The 14087-nt window shown below is 41.1% G+C and overlaps 1 protein-coding gene across 5 annotated transcripts in view; it reads right to left on the bottom strand.

Annotated features, from left to right (window-relative positions):
• FILIP1 (filamin A interacting protein 1) overlaps positions 1-14087 on the bottom strand; it is a 180937-nt gene that overhangs the window by 113914 nt on the left and 52936 nt on the right. Inside the window, exon 1 of one of the 5 annotated variants that reach the window (XM_064486937.1) lies at positions 8637-8671. The exons of the other annotated variants lie outside the window; for them this stretch is intronic. The gene's annotated coding sequence lies outside the window, so the exon portion shown is untranslated. Of the gene's footprint in view, positions 1-8636; positions 8672-14087 lie in introns of those variants that run through there. 5 annotated transcript variants of the gene reach the window in all.

Genomic DNA, 14087 nt, shown 5'->3' with positions numbered 1-14087 from the left:
GTCGCTGATGATTCTAGTAAGCCAACTCGTACAAAATGTCCTGTTAGAAAAAACGATCATCTTTATGCAGAAAATACTCTCACATAATTTAATTGCGTTTTTCAAGAAAAAGAAGGCAAATCACAGCTGCTGGGTATTAAAAAGACAGGTTAACCTCCACTAGGAGAAAGACATGCAGTGGTTTGGATGATATCACGGCTTCATGCTGACAAGGGAGAAGATGAAATACTACACAGATCATCCATCTGTGTGCTGATGATGACTTCATGTTCTAATTGCCTGCACATATGTCAACAGCACTCAGGTGTCCTTTAAATGCCTTTTATTTTAAATCTCTCAACCATGTCTTAACATGAAAGAATGATCTAAAGTCAATTGTAATGCAGAGAGTCATGGGTTGTGTCTGTTTTAAACACCTCTTGACTTGTCTTTTCTAATCGTCCCTGGGCATCCCTTGTCTTGAAATAGATCAGTGTATAGGAAGCCTAAACTGAAAACAGAGCACAGCTACTTCATAAATCAAGCCAGGAGGAAAGTAAAAATTATTCTTACTGAAACACATTCTATGAATGCAACTGAAGCCATATGATTGTCAAAGATATTTGTCTGATGTTTAAAGACTCTTTTCACTCTGATGCTGTGTGAATGCCATGGCAGTCAACCAACCTCCATAAACTTGGTTGCAATATGAATGCAAAGGTTGGCAAGAACAGTTAAAGAGGAAAACTTTGTGATTTGCTAATTAAGGTGCATTACAAATTGATTCTATCGAAAATGCCATGCTATCACAGTGCAAAAGTTTCAGGCTCATTGTGTGGTCAGGAAGTATGTAAGACAATGAGTTGCCACCACCTTTTGAAATAATCTCTTTAAATACATAGTAGCCCTTAGTCCCTCTCTTTGCTCCACCTTCCAGCCACCCTACCTCAGCACACCACCCAACTCCACGGTGGACCTAAAGGTGTCCCACGACCTCATAGATCACCCTTAACACTTGCTTTTCTAACATGCTGAATCATCCTGAGATGTTTGCCATTTACCCCAAGGAATCAAGAGATTCACGTCCCCACCGTTAACCTCACACTTACTTATTCCGTAATTCTGGACAAGTTACATACGCTCTCTAATCCACAATTTTTTCATCTTTAAAATGAAGATAGTAATGTCTGCACCACCTCTGTGTGTATGTGAAATTCTAATGCCTGTCTACTCTCTGTATGTATGTGGAAGTATTTGCTGGCAGTGGTAAGGCATTAATCTGTGACAGATTAACCACTGGGGTCATCAGACACCTCTCAACACCCCCAGTAGGTTCCACCAGAGATGAAGACACTGTACTTTCGGCTGTGATTGTCTAGCACAGGGGTCGGCAAAGTTTTTCTATAAAGGGGTAAATATGAAATATTTGGGGCTTGCAGGCCATGCGGTCTCTGTTCTAGTCATTCAGCTCTGCTGTTGAAGCATGAAAGCAGCTATAGGCAATACACAATGCATGGGAGTGGTCAGATTTGACCTCTAGTCCTTAGTTTGCCAAGCCTGATTTACAGAGTGACAGATATGATTGATGGGTGCATTTAAACTGGGAGAAAGGGAACTGGCTTCTGCCACTCCCCAGTTCCTTCTTCAGTGTACAGTAATCAGAAAAATGGCTGAAAATAAGGGAGAAGCCAAAAGGATTAAGGAAAAAATAATGTCGTAACCTGCCTTCCCATTCTCTTCTTCTCTTGCAGGTAAGTTGAGGAAGGACATGAATATAAAAGGGTTCCAGGGGGAGGGGATAGCTCAGTGGTAGAGTACATGCTTAGCATGTAGGAGATCCTGGGTTCATTTCCCAGTACCTCCATTAAAATAAACAAACAAACAAACAAACAAACAAACAAATAAATAAATAAACCTAATCCACCCCCCAAAATATAAAAGGAAATAATAGCCCCCCAAAAAACCCCAAAAGCAGCAGATACTTCATAAATAAATAAATAAATAAATAGGTTCCTTCACAAAATTTGAGGAATCTAAGGTGGAAGAAATTGACAGGTTAAAATTTGATAGTAGGATTCCCCCTGGCACTAGTCATGCCCTGGGATATGCAGACCAACAACAGCGATTTAGCATAGCAGCACATGTCTGTACAAAGCGGGTGATGGAGACATGCCCACTAAGTATGTGGAGGAGACAGAGAAGTGGCCAGGTGTCCGGCAAGGGTGGAAGGGAGCCAGGGGGGACAGCTGTCCTGCTACTGGAAATGTCACGAGGCAGAGGGCTTCATAGCAGACCACCTAAACTGGGGAAGAGATAGAAGGTACAGCTATGCTCGAGGAATCTGCAGCATCTGAGAAAGTCATGGTGGGAGTCCAAGACAGCAGGAGAGACAGGAGAGAGCCTTGGCCATGACTTTCACCGGGAGCCAGGCTGGAAGATGACAACCAAGAACACAGGTAATAGCTTTGCAGGCAAGTGACCTGGGCAGGCACATTGGCCCCTGTGCTTGGTTTAATGTTCTGCTATTGCTATCTTAAAAGTCTTAATTTTTTTAAACTAGAGGCCCCACATTTCCATCGCGCACTGGACCCCCTAAACGATGTGGCCAGTCCTGACAGCAGCAGGGCAGTGCATCTGAACCAGATATGGAGGTGCCCCACCTGTCATCCCACAGAACCCCTACAGAGGAAGCAGTGCTGTGGGGTACAAAGTATGGAGGAGGAGAACCTGGCAGGAGGGAAAGGAAAGACCAAAATGGAATTCTGATTTGTTCTAGGATTGAGCTATGCATATGGAATTTAGCTCCCCTTCCCCCCAAAATAATCACTAGATAATCACTGCTTCGGCGGGGATTGGAGGGAAGGAGAAGAGGAGAGGTAGCCAGAGAGTAACTAAAGCTGAATTCAGTCATAAAGAAATCAAGTATTAGAATCATGTCTTTATATTTTCTGGTGTGCCTTAACTGTGAAATCTACCAGTGGTTACAGTTTTATAAACCATAAAGCACTGCAAGACTTTCAGGCAATACATGTAAAGGAGTTTTCCTTTAAATCACATCGCTATTGCTTTGGCTCTGGCTTTGGAAAAGAAAGGCGAGGAATAAGGCTCAAGTACGGGGCTGGAGGCAGCGGGAGCTCAGAGACTTCCAACAATGACATGACTGCACATGACATGACAGCTCTGGGAGGAGGCTGAAGCAAAGGAAGAATCACACAGAGTGCTCTGCCCGAGGCCACCCAGTGCTTTTCTCCGTCCCTCCTTACCTCTCTCGTTAGGCACCTTTCCTGTTTTCCCACCTAGGTTGCCTTTCACTGAAATTATAAAAATGAGATCCCAGTCATCTCATTCTGCTCCACAAGGGGCCTTTCCCGCCCAGACTTGCCTGAGGTGTTCCCCAAACCCAAACCTGACCCCTCACCCATCTGTTGAATTCTCAGTCTTCCAGGACCTCAGGATGGGGTTAAGAAATCACCTGACTAAATTTGAATCACATAATAGCATCACTACCTTAACTCTACATTCCTCTGTTTCTGTTAACCCTAGTGAATCTCTGATTGACATTTAAAGAAAAGGAGTCATTTTAAAGAGGCCTGATTGAAGGTAGGGTGAGTACAGTATTTCTTTAAATCATACCACTAGGTTATTCTCCTATGTAAAGTAAGTCATAGCAATTTCTTCAAAGAAGACATCAGATGGCCAATAGGCACATGAAAAAATGCTCAATATCACTAATTATCAGAGAAATGCAAATCAAAACTACAGTGAGGTATCTCACACCAGTCAGAATGGCCATCATTAAAAATCCACAAACGATAAATGCTGGAGAGGGTGTGGAGAAAAGGGAACCCTCCTACACTGTTGGTGGGAATGTAGTTTGTTACAACCGTTATGAAAACAGTATGGAGATTCCTTAAAAAACTAAAAACAGATTTACCCTATGATCTAGCAATCCCACTCCTGGGCATATATCCAGAGGAAACTCTAATTTGAAAAGATACATGCACTCCAATGTTCATAGCAACACTATTTACAAAAACAATGACATGAAAGCAACAGATGACTGGATAAAAAAGCTGTGGTATACACACACACACACACACACACACACACACACACACACAAGAATACTACTCGGCCATGAAAAAGAATGAAACAATGCCATTTGCAGCAACATGGATGGACTTGTAGATCGTCATACTAAGTGAAGTAAGCCAGAAAGAGAAAGAAAAATACCATATAATATCACTTATACGTAGAATCTAAAAAAATATGAAACAAATTAACTTATTTACAAAACAGAAACAGACTCACAGATACAGAAAACAAATTTATGACTATGGCAGGGAAGGGGGTGGGGAGGGATAAAATAGGAGTTCAGAATTTGCAGATACTAACTACTATATTTAAAATAAATAAACAACAAGGTCCTACTGTATAGCACAGGGAACTATATTCAATATCTTGCCTACAATGAAAAAGAATATGAAAAGGAATATATATGTATATGTATAACTGAATCACTATGCTGTACACCAGACTAACACAACATTATAAATTGACTGTACTTCAATTAAAAAAAATTTTTAAAGAGTCAATTTCCAATGTTTATTACTACATTTGCATTCTGTTTTTCTTCTAGGAGGGAAATTCTTCTCTGTACCTAAGGAGAAAAACAAAAGCTACATCGGGAAAGTTCCATGTTTCAAGAAAAAAAATTATTTAGTAATGACCACTCCTGTGGGTTTCTATGTAAACACTCTGCAAGCTTCACCTGTTTCTCACCCATCTGTCTTCTGAAACCATATGAGTTTGGGTCCAGTGTGGACAAGCCTGGATGGCAGGTAGAAATGTATAGGGGAGGTAGAAGAGACAAGAGTAGACCCTTGTGTGGAGAAGTCAAAGAAACTGTCTGGAAAGGAATAGTCCAAAAGGAAGAAGCTCTAGTCTATCGTGAGCTTGACCAGGGACAATGTCCCTTTGCAAGAGGAGAGGGAATGTTCTGCGTGATGGGCACATACTCCTGGGAATGCCTCTGCAGACACCCAGCCAAAGCTGAGGATGTGCATGGAAACCAAGGTGCGCACAGAAGAGGCTCTGCAAGGAACTGGGGCCTTGCTTTGAGAACTGGCCATGCAGAAGGCAGGAGGAGGATTTGGGGGATTCCTGCAGGGTCACTGCTGGAATCAGCAGAGATGGCATCAATAGTTCCTCAAGCCAGCTCAGGGGCAGGACAGCAGAGGGCATGCCAGCCGGCGCCTGGGAACCACCTCTTAAATTAACTCGAGGGGAGGGGAGAGTCTGCCATTGTTTAGGTAGAAATGAAGACAAGGAACTACCATGCTGATCTCTTACTGTTCATTCCCTGGCTTTCTCAGCTGGAGAACTATGGATTATATTTCATCCCACAGACTTTTTTATGCACTATAACAAACAAGCACACAAGAGCCATGTTGGGTACCAGGATACACACACACACACACACACACACACACACACACACAAATCATGTTCCTTCCCTCAAGAATGTCATAGTCCAAGATAGTGGTCTATAAGTTTTTCTAACAGTTCAATCCATTATTTTAAAATGTAATCACTTACTCCAACGTTTGCATATTTATCTATGAATTATAAGTGTTATGCTAATATCCTAATGTGTTAGGCTTATTATAAATTATATCCAAAAGTAGAAAAAAACCTGACTAACTAAATAATAATAAACATTATAAAGAAATATAATGGAATCTCCTACCCCAATGACCTCTCATGTGACGACTGATCTACAGAGACACTTGAACAGATTTAAAAAAATAAAAGGAAGCTTGGGAAATGCTTCAATAGCAGTCTTGGATCTGAGGATTAACTGGGCCTAATTAATCCTGAATAACTCCTGAGATCATAGAAAAATTGTAAACATGCAAAGACCAATGGCTGTAGATTAGGACAGAGGGACAAGGCCTGAGGACTGGCCACTTTGCAGATTGTGGTTCTCCAGCTGGACCCTGGGGGATGAGGAAACTCTTTCCAGGGAGAGGAAAGAGCATAAACAAAAGGACATAGCCCATCGACAGAGGACTGGATAAAGAAGATGTGGAATTATGTATACGATGGAATATTACTCAGCCGTAAAAATAATAAAATAATGCCACTTGCAGCAACATGGATAGACCTGTAGATCATCATTCTAAGTGAAGTAAGCCAGAAAGAGAATGAAAAATGCCATAGGATATCACTTCTATGTGGAATCCAAAAAAAGGACACAAATGAACTTATCCACAAAACAGAAACAGACTCACAGACGTAGAGAACAAACTTATGGTTACCAGGGGGTAAAGGGGGTGGGAAAGGATAAATTGAGAATTTGAAATTTGCACCTCTTGGGGAGTGATGGAAATGTGAGCTATTTTGATTGTGGTGGTGGCTTCATGGGTGTGCACATCTATCAAAATCCATCAAACTGTACATCTGAAATATGTGTAGTTTGTTGTACAGAAACCATACCACAATAAAGGTGTTTAAAAAATATATATAGCTATTCAGCGGTCTGATGTGGCGTTAGGAGAAGTTCAAAATGGAGGACAAATGCAGCAAACTACTAATTACTTGTGTAACAGAATAGCGGATTAACTCAGGCGAGCTGCATCTTAAAATAAGACTACACTCTGCATTTGCATGTTCAGCTTTCAGTTTGTCCCTCATATGGCAATGTTATTCTTACACATCAGAAAAAAAGAAAAGTGAACCTTGGTGGTCGCCATGGTAACTAAATAGTGAGAGCGAGGGCAGAGGAAGGTCAAGGAATGTTCTATAGTTACGCATCAAGAAAGTACAAAACACAGGTTATTTTTAATTTTGGCTATGTTCCTATAATTTTAATGCCTGAAAATTAAGATGTACATAAATAGTAAAGTCTGTTTCTCAGGCAGCCATGAGAAAAAATACTTTCCCAGTAATTCAATCCTACCTTCTTATTTTGTTGACGTTTCATCAGCTACCATTCAAGCCAACAAAAATGCCCAAAGTGAGTGTTTTCCAAATTTGTAACCAGGGAGGGTGGAGGGTGTCCTTTACCCCTCTTCCCCTTGGTTTCTGTCCTCTTCTGTTCTTAGTACACTGGTGTGACTCACCATCCACAGAACACAAACTGAGAATTGCTTTTCTAGGAGTGGTGATGTGTTTGCTTTCAGGCACCCATATTCTCTCATCTAATGACACTTGTGACCAAGGACAAAGATTTGCCAGGCAGCTGACAAACCAGAGTGGGGAGGTGACGTAGCTTGTGAATAAAGGGTTTTCCCCGGCACGGGCACAGGCAGCTGTCCCAGGCAGACAAGAACCTGCGTGATTAGACTCCTGCGCCAACTGAGGTAATGGACCCAAACACTCCTCTGTCCTTCCTACACCTCTGCTCCAAGGAAACATGCCCAATGACTAGTGGGAGCATAGAAAAGAAGATAAAACAGAAAAAAATCAAAACCTCAGAAGATAAGAGAACTGCTTTAAAAAACTCTCACAATATTTTATGAAAAAGATATTGATATATATGAATTATATGAAAATAGAGTTTCTCTCGTAAGGATTATAAACAGCTGCATTTGGCTTAAACAAAGTCCCAGCCAGGAACACAGACTCACAGGTTTTCTATTTCTCGATAGATTTCACTTAGATTATAAACCAATCATAACCTTAGATTTTACCAAAACAATCCCACTGTTTTCATTAAACAGTTTTGTTGCTTATATATTTATAAATACCACACCCCACACATGAATGCATCCCTGAAAAGGAAATTTTAGAATAAACCTTTCTTTGACACTTTAAAATGTATTGCTCAAAACTAAATCGAGGGAACTATATTCAATACCTTGTAATAACTTATAGTGGGAAAGAACAGGAAAACAAATATATGTATGTTCATGTATGACTGAAGCCTTATGCTGTACACCAGAAATTGACACAACATTGTAAACTGACTATACGTCAATTAAAAAGATATACATATACATATACATATATATACAATTTAAAAAAACTAAATTGAAAGAATTCATGTTACTGTCATCAGTGAAATTGTTTTCAGGATCCACTTTATTATTTTCATTCAATACATACTCATTACATGATTTCCAAGTACCACGTCTGGGTTAAAAAAAAAAAAGAACTCTAGGTGGTCTGTGTCACCATGGACCTCACAGTCTAGTAAAGATGTTCCAGTTGAGTAGGTAGGTCATGAAGGGAGCTGGAGAAACTAACAAGACCTTTTGCCAATGCTAGGTAATAGGCTTGAATGAGTTATTTCCAGGTCATTTTAAAAAATTTATTTTTAAAAATGAGTCGATATTTCTGTCTCAAAGCCAGTTCCACGAAAAATGTTCCTGAGCTCCTTCCCTGTGCAAGGCAGTATAGGTTTCCTCCACAATGACTCTAAGAGAGTGGTCTTTAATGTGATCTATTAAAAACTTGGAAAAGCACTCTGTAATCTAGCAGCTGACTTTTTTCAAAGCACAAAATTACATCACATGTATAATGGCAATTCCAAGGCCCCTGTAACCTTGTTCACTTTTCTTCAGAGAAGGATGCTAAGTCATTGGGGATTTCTTTGCTTTTTTTTTTTAATCTTGGGATATGAATGAATGGATGAGTGATTGTTAGGTGCTTACCCAATTGTTAAACCAGGTCTCACTGAGTTCAGATTCCACATTTCTGTGCCGCTGCCATTTCACAGGCTGAGAACTTAAGATCAGGTCCCCTGGAACTCAGTGGCCTGGAAGGAAAATGATGGCTTCTCAAAGTCTGCCCCCACCCATGACTGGGGACCTGCAGGTTCTCCTCAAAGACCCTCAGCTATTTATAGACGTTTCCAAGGGGAGAGGGTGAGTAACTGAGCTCCTCAGTGCTGTCCGGACAGCTACCAAGAGACTCTCTGACATTTCCTTCTCACTTGCTCTTGCTGCCAGTGGCCTCCCCTGTCATCACTGAAGCTGCTGTGAAATTATCAGAGGCAACAAAGAAGGGATCTCAGGAAGAGCAGAAGCCTCTGGGGTTTAACTCCAATGCTCACATACCAGCTGAACTTCCCACACACTGAAGTCAGTGGTGGGGCCAGAATCCCTGACGCTTCTGAAGTCCTTTCAATCACTGAAGCCACAAGAGTCATGGAAGTCACTGCACAAAAACCCTCCACCTATATCCATGGGTGTACCAAAGCTGGGAGGAAGAGTGGCTCCTGGGTGTCTGCTGGGGACAGGAGATGTGGTGGGAGTAAGCTGGTTCAAAGTGGGAACAGGGATTATAAGTTATCCTGAAGCAGCATTTGTTTAGAAAGCCCACTTGTGACTTACAAATAGACACTTATTTGTTGGAGCTTTAAAGGGTTGCTCATGGAGATTGCAGGTAGGATAAAGCCCTGTCCCCAAAATGTCTTTACGTGATGGCACAGGTGGAGAATTTACCTCTTCCTAACTCCTTTTGGATTATCATCTTGTGTCCACAATATGTCAGTGGTTTGGTGAAGTTCTACGGGACACCAGCAGAAGTCCTGCAGGTATAGGGTAAGGACAGTGATGTGCTGGTAAACCAGCTCTTCAGGAAATAAGGGCAGTGATGTGCTGGTAAGCCAGCTCTTCAGGAAAAAAGTAAAAGTTCCTGATTAGTAGGTAGCATTTGCAGATTTCCATGGTGTAAATACCTCCATCAGGGCCAAGTTCAAGCTACTAACATGACGTCACTGGATGCAGCCAGTGCCGCTTGGCTCCAGCACAGGACTGAGAAAGGGCCAGGCAACTGCTGCAGTCTCACCCCCTCCCCCTCCCCGGCTCTCACTTTTCCGTGCAGACAGAGTCAGATTGGCGAAATTTCCCTGCACTCCTAAGTAAGATATTATGAAGGCAGAAGTAAGAAGTGGGAAGGGACACAGACAGATATCAGATGAAACTAGCATCACTCGCTGCTGCCTTCATTGAACCCTCTCTCTGTCTGACAAGGAGAAGCACACTGACCAGGGAAGACACAGCCGAAGGATTGCAGTGTTGCAAAGCAGACAGAGAAGCAGGTAGAAGAAGGGAAAAAATCAAAAGGAAAGAATATGTCCTCTTAAAGTATGTGACAATAAGCAATGGAGAAAAGGCGTGAGTTTGTACGGACAAACTTAAAAAAATGGCCTCTGTAAAGAAAACAAGCTGGATTTTGAACCGAAGTCAATGTTTTGTTCTTGTTTTCTTTTCTTTTATTAGAAATACAGTTTAGTTCATAAGGATATTGGCTTTCTCATCTTCCTCTTTTCAGCAGCCCTCTTGGCCAGAGATGCCTCGTGGGAGAGCCTGGGTCTGTGATATTTCGGTAACAGTTACTGATGTGTTGATACAGTCAGGGATCTCTGCGGAGATACTCGCTATGAGGTAACCACCTCAAGTACAGTCCAAAAAGATGATGTCAAACATATATACAAACAAACAGTGACCCTGAAAGCTTCTAATGCATCTAATGGAATAAACAGAGCAGTGCTCATTGGTCACGAGCTTCACGATTTGCTGAGAATATATTTGAGCCCGGGAAGAACCGTTGTCAGGAACCAAGAATTAGTCATCAGTAACGTTGGCTAAGGGGCTAACTGGACATTCCGAAGAAATTAACTGCTCACAGGACATTTCAGGGAAATTAACTGCTTGCTTTGTGCCTCGGTTTCTCCATCGAAGGCAGGAGACCACTAACTGTTATCCTTTTCAGAGGGCTAAGCTATGCAGTTTCATGAATTAATTTACGGAAGAGAGAGATTTTAGAGACAAAGCCCTGAAAATGATGGCTGTCTTAGCCGAGTTGCGTGGTAACAATTCCTGCATTATCTCTGTTACATTCTGTGACTGTGGCACAGCGACAGTCCAGAGACAACCAGTTTCACTGTCCCGGACTCAAGATGATGCTTCTCCCCACTGGGCTTAGTTGTATGCCTGCCAGTAGATCCTCAAAGAGGGTTACTGCATCCTTATAGGTTATTTGTAAATAGTGAAGCTACAAAAGATGTAGTCTTCGGATTTTTGTCATTCACCGAGCTGTGGGATAAACCCAACGTCTGGACTTCGTACTTTGGAGCAAGACCACTCGCAGTATGTGAAGAGTATATTCAGCCCAGGAACTTTGCTTTTCTCTGCGTCCTCTCCTTTATTCCACAGGGCTTTGATTAAAAAGCTTCAGATAAATTTAACCCAAGTAAGGAATAAAACTGGAAACAGAAATTATACTTATTTTTGTCTGCATCATACAGCTTTGGTGTACTTACCATGTCCTCCATCCTGCAAGATCATAAACCACTTGAGGGCAACAACTGTCTAATTCATTTATGTAACCTCCAAACCAATTAGGGCAGGGTTTACACAAAATTTATGAGCACTACAACTTCGTGTAATTGAATGAAGCTAGGGAAAGAAAAGCAAGGTATGAGAAAATGCAATGGACACCAGCATATTCTACTCAGTCTCCTGGAAAAGGTAGCCCTATTCTGGCTCAAATAAATTGAAGAAAGCAAAAAATGTAGACTGATCTCTCAAAGTCCTAAGAAATCTCAAAGTCCTAAGGACCCTCCTAATGATGCTTCCACTTCTGGGCTTTTCATTAAGAAGATGGAGAATGTACAGGATTTCCCAAATATTACAGAAAAAAAAACAGGAAAGCCAAAAAGGGACTGAAAAGTTCAGGAACTAGACACATTTTTGAATGACTCCAATAGGAAAGCTCCGCCAGAGATGGGGGTTACAAACAGGCTGCTGATTAACTTGACAGGCTAACAGTACATCCTCCCCAAATTCTCCAGATCTCTGAATTCTCACCCTCAGCATGTTCACACCAGGGTCCTACATCAGAGCAGTCCCCCAGCTTGTTGAGAGGAGGACAACAAAGCTACTAAAAGTTCTGAGAAAAGGTTAAAGAAATAGTAAGCAAATATGGTCATGACTGGAGTGTGCAAACCCATGTTCTCTGTCTTTTAAAGCACCGAACAGTAGCTACATGTGCAAACATAGTAGCAGTCCTTAAAGTATGCAGGAGGGTGGACACAGGATGGTGAAAGTTCAGTTATTCTTTTTTTTTTAATTGAAATATCAGTTACAATGTGTCAATTTCTGACATACTGCACAGTGTCCCAGTCATGCATATACATACATATATTTGTTTTCATATTCTTTTTCATTAAAGGTTATTACAAGATATTAAATATAGTTCCCCGTGCTATACAGAAGAAACTTTAAAAAAATTTTTATATATAGTGGCTAAAATTTGCAAATTTCAAACTATAGAACAAATAGAATTGGTGCTTAAAAGACAGAGAACATGGGTTTGCACAAGTAGAATATATTAACCCCTTGGGATTAGTGAAGTATCTCAGATTTAGATGGATTTAGACATCAAAGAAATTTAGAAATCAAAAGCTTTAGCTAAATAAATGGATGACGAGTATATAATAAGATACAGAAGAGAAGTTAGGAAATATTTATGCACAACACTGGCCTTTGAGCATAATGTCCTAGAAAACATAAGATCATTGGGGACCTGCTATGGCCTGAATGTTTGTGATCCCCCCAAATTCATGTTGAAATCCCAATGCCAAGGAGACAGTATTAAGAGGTGGGGCCTTTGGTAGGTACAAAGGTCATGAAGATGGAGGCCTTGTGAATAGCATAAGGGCTCTTATAACAGACTCTCCAGAGTTCCATGCCTCTTCTACTATAGAGAGAAGTCAGCAGGGAGAAGTCAGCCATCCACAACCCAGAAGAGAGCTTTGACCCGAACCCAACCATGTTGTCACCCTGATCTTGGACTTTAAGCTGCCAGAACTGTGAGAAATAAATTTCTGTTGTTTATAAGCTACCCAGTCAGTGTTATAGCAGCCCAAACAACCTAAGACAGGGCCTCTCTGCAAAATAAAACTCTGAGTTAGAGGGACACACATTTGCACCAGTGCACAGTAAGTCCTTCCTAACACTGAAACACAAATTAAGACATTGTTAAGTAATTCTGAGTTAAAGAGGGAAGATGTGTCATCAGACCCTTCCTATTATGTACACCAGTCCACAATATTTCTTGAGAATCTACTGAATGCAAAGCACTATGGATATCCTCTCTCACCTGAGTCAATAAAAAGATACATGAATTTGTTTGATCACATGTTTTTGCTATGACAGTTTGCTTTTCCTGTCATAGGTAAACTATATATATATAATAACTGCATTGAGTAAATGATATAAATGAGATAGGGAAATGATTTCCAGGTTTTTAAAAAAAGAAATTCATTTTGAAAATATACTGTGGTCTCTTTTGGCAACATTTTTGTAAATCTAAAATTATTTCAAAATAAAAGAAAAAATAGATTGTGGCAAATATGAAAATGAGATACGAGCTGATCTTCTAAAATACTTAATTCTAAGTTAATAAACTCCTAAGAGCCTGGAAATTCAGGATTCCGTCGGCCTTCCCCAACCTCCAGGGCAAGTCAGCTAGTGCACTGCCAGGCCCGTGACAGCACAGGAAGTAAAGGAGTCGCAGATGAAAAGAAGTTTCACAATGGTTGAGCTTACTGAAGATATTTAACATCTGTACTATTAAAAGCCACACGGTCAGCAACAGGGGAATGCTGAGACCCATCTGCAAGAGGTAACGGCAGGCAAGATCGGTGCCTTGTCATCAAGAATCTCATGACTCCCTGAGACCACGTGGTTGAGAGCCCACCCCCCCAATCTGTCACTCTAGCTTTTGACTCCCGACACTTCCTTTAAGAAATGGGTGTGACGGATGAGTGACTTCATTTCTCCCTCTCTGACTTCATTTCTCTTATATTCTTTCCTGAAACACTCATCCACATAAATCCACATCTGCACACACACAGGGTCTTTGGCCATCAGTGGGACAGCCCCTCCTGGATTCCTTGACAAGCCAGCTGATGAATGGAGAACTAAGGGGTTCCCACAAGAGCCATCTTTTTACCATTAGAGAAACAAGGAAGGGAGAAGATACTAATAGTTAAGCTCTAGAACAACTCTATAATTATTATGGTCCACAATGAAAAATCTTGCAGTAGAAGTGGAAAGTTTCTTCATTGTTTGGTAATATGATCCCCTAATTCA

This window comes from Camelus dromedarius, chromosome 6 (genome assembly GCF_036321535.1).
Source record: "Camelus dromedarius isolate mCamDro1 chromosome 6, mCamDro1.pat, whole genome shotgun sequence".
Taxonomy (NCBI): Eukaryota; Metazoa; Chordata; class Mammalia; order Artiodactyla; family Camelidae; genus Camelus; species Camelus dromedarius.
Note: the sequence above shows the minus strand (reverse complement) of the source record. Positions and strands in the feature narration are given on the sequence as shown.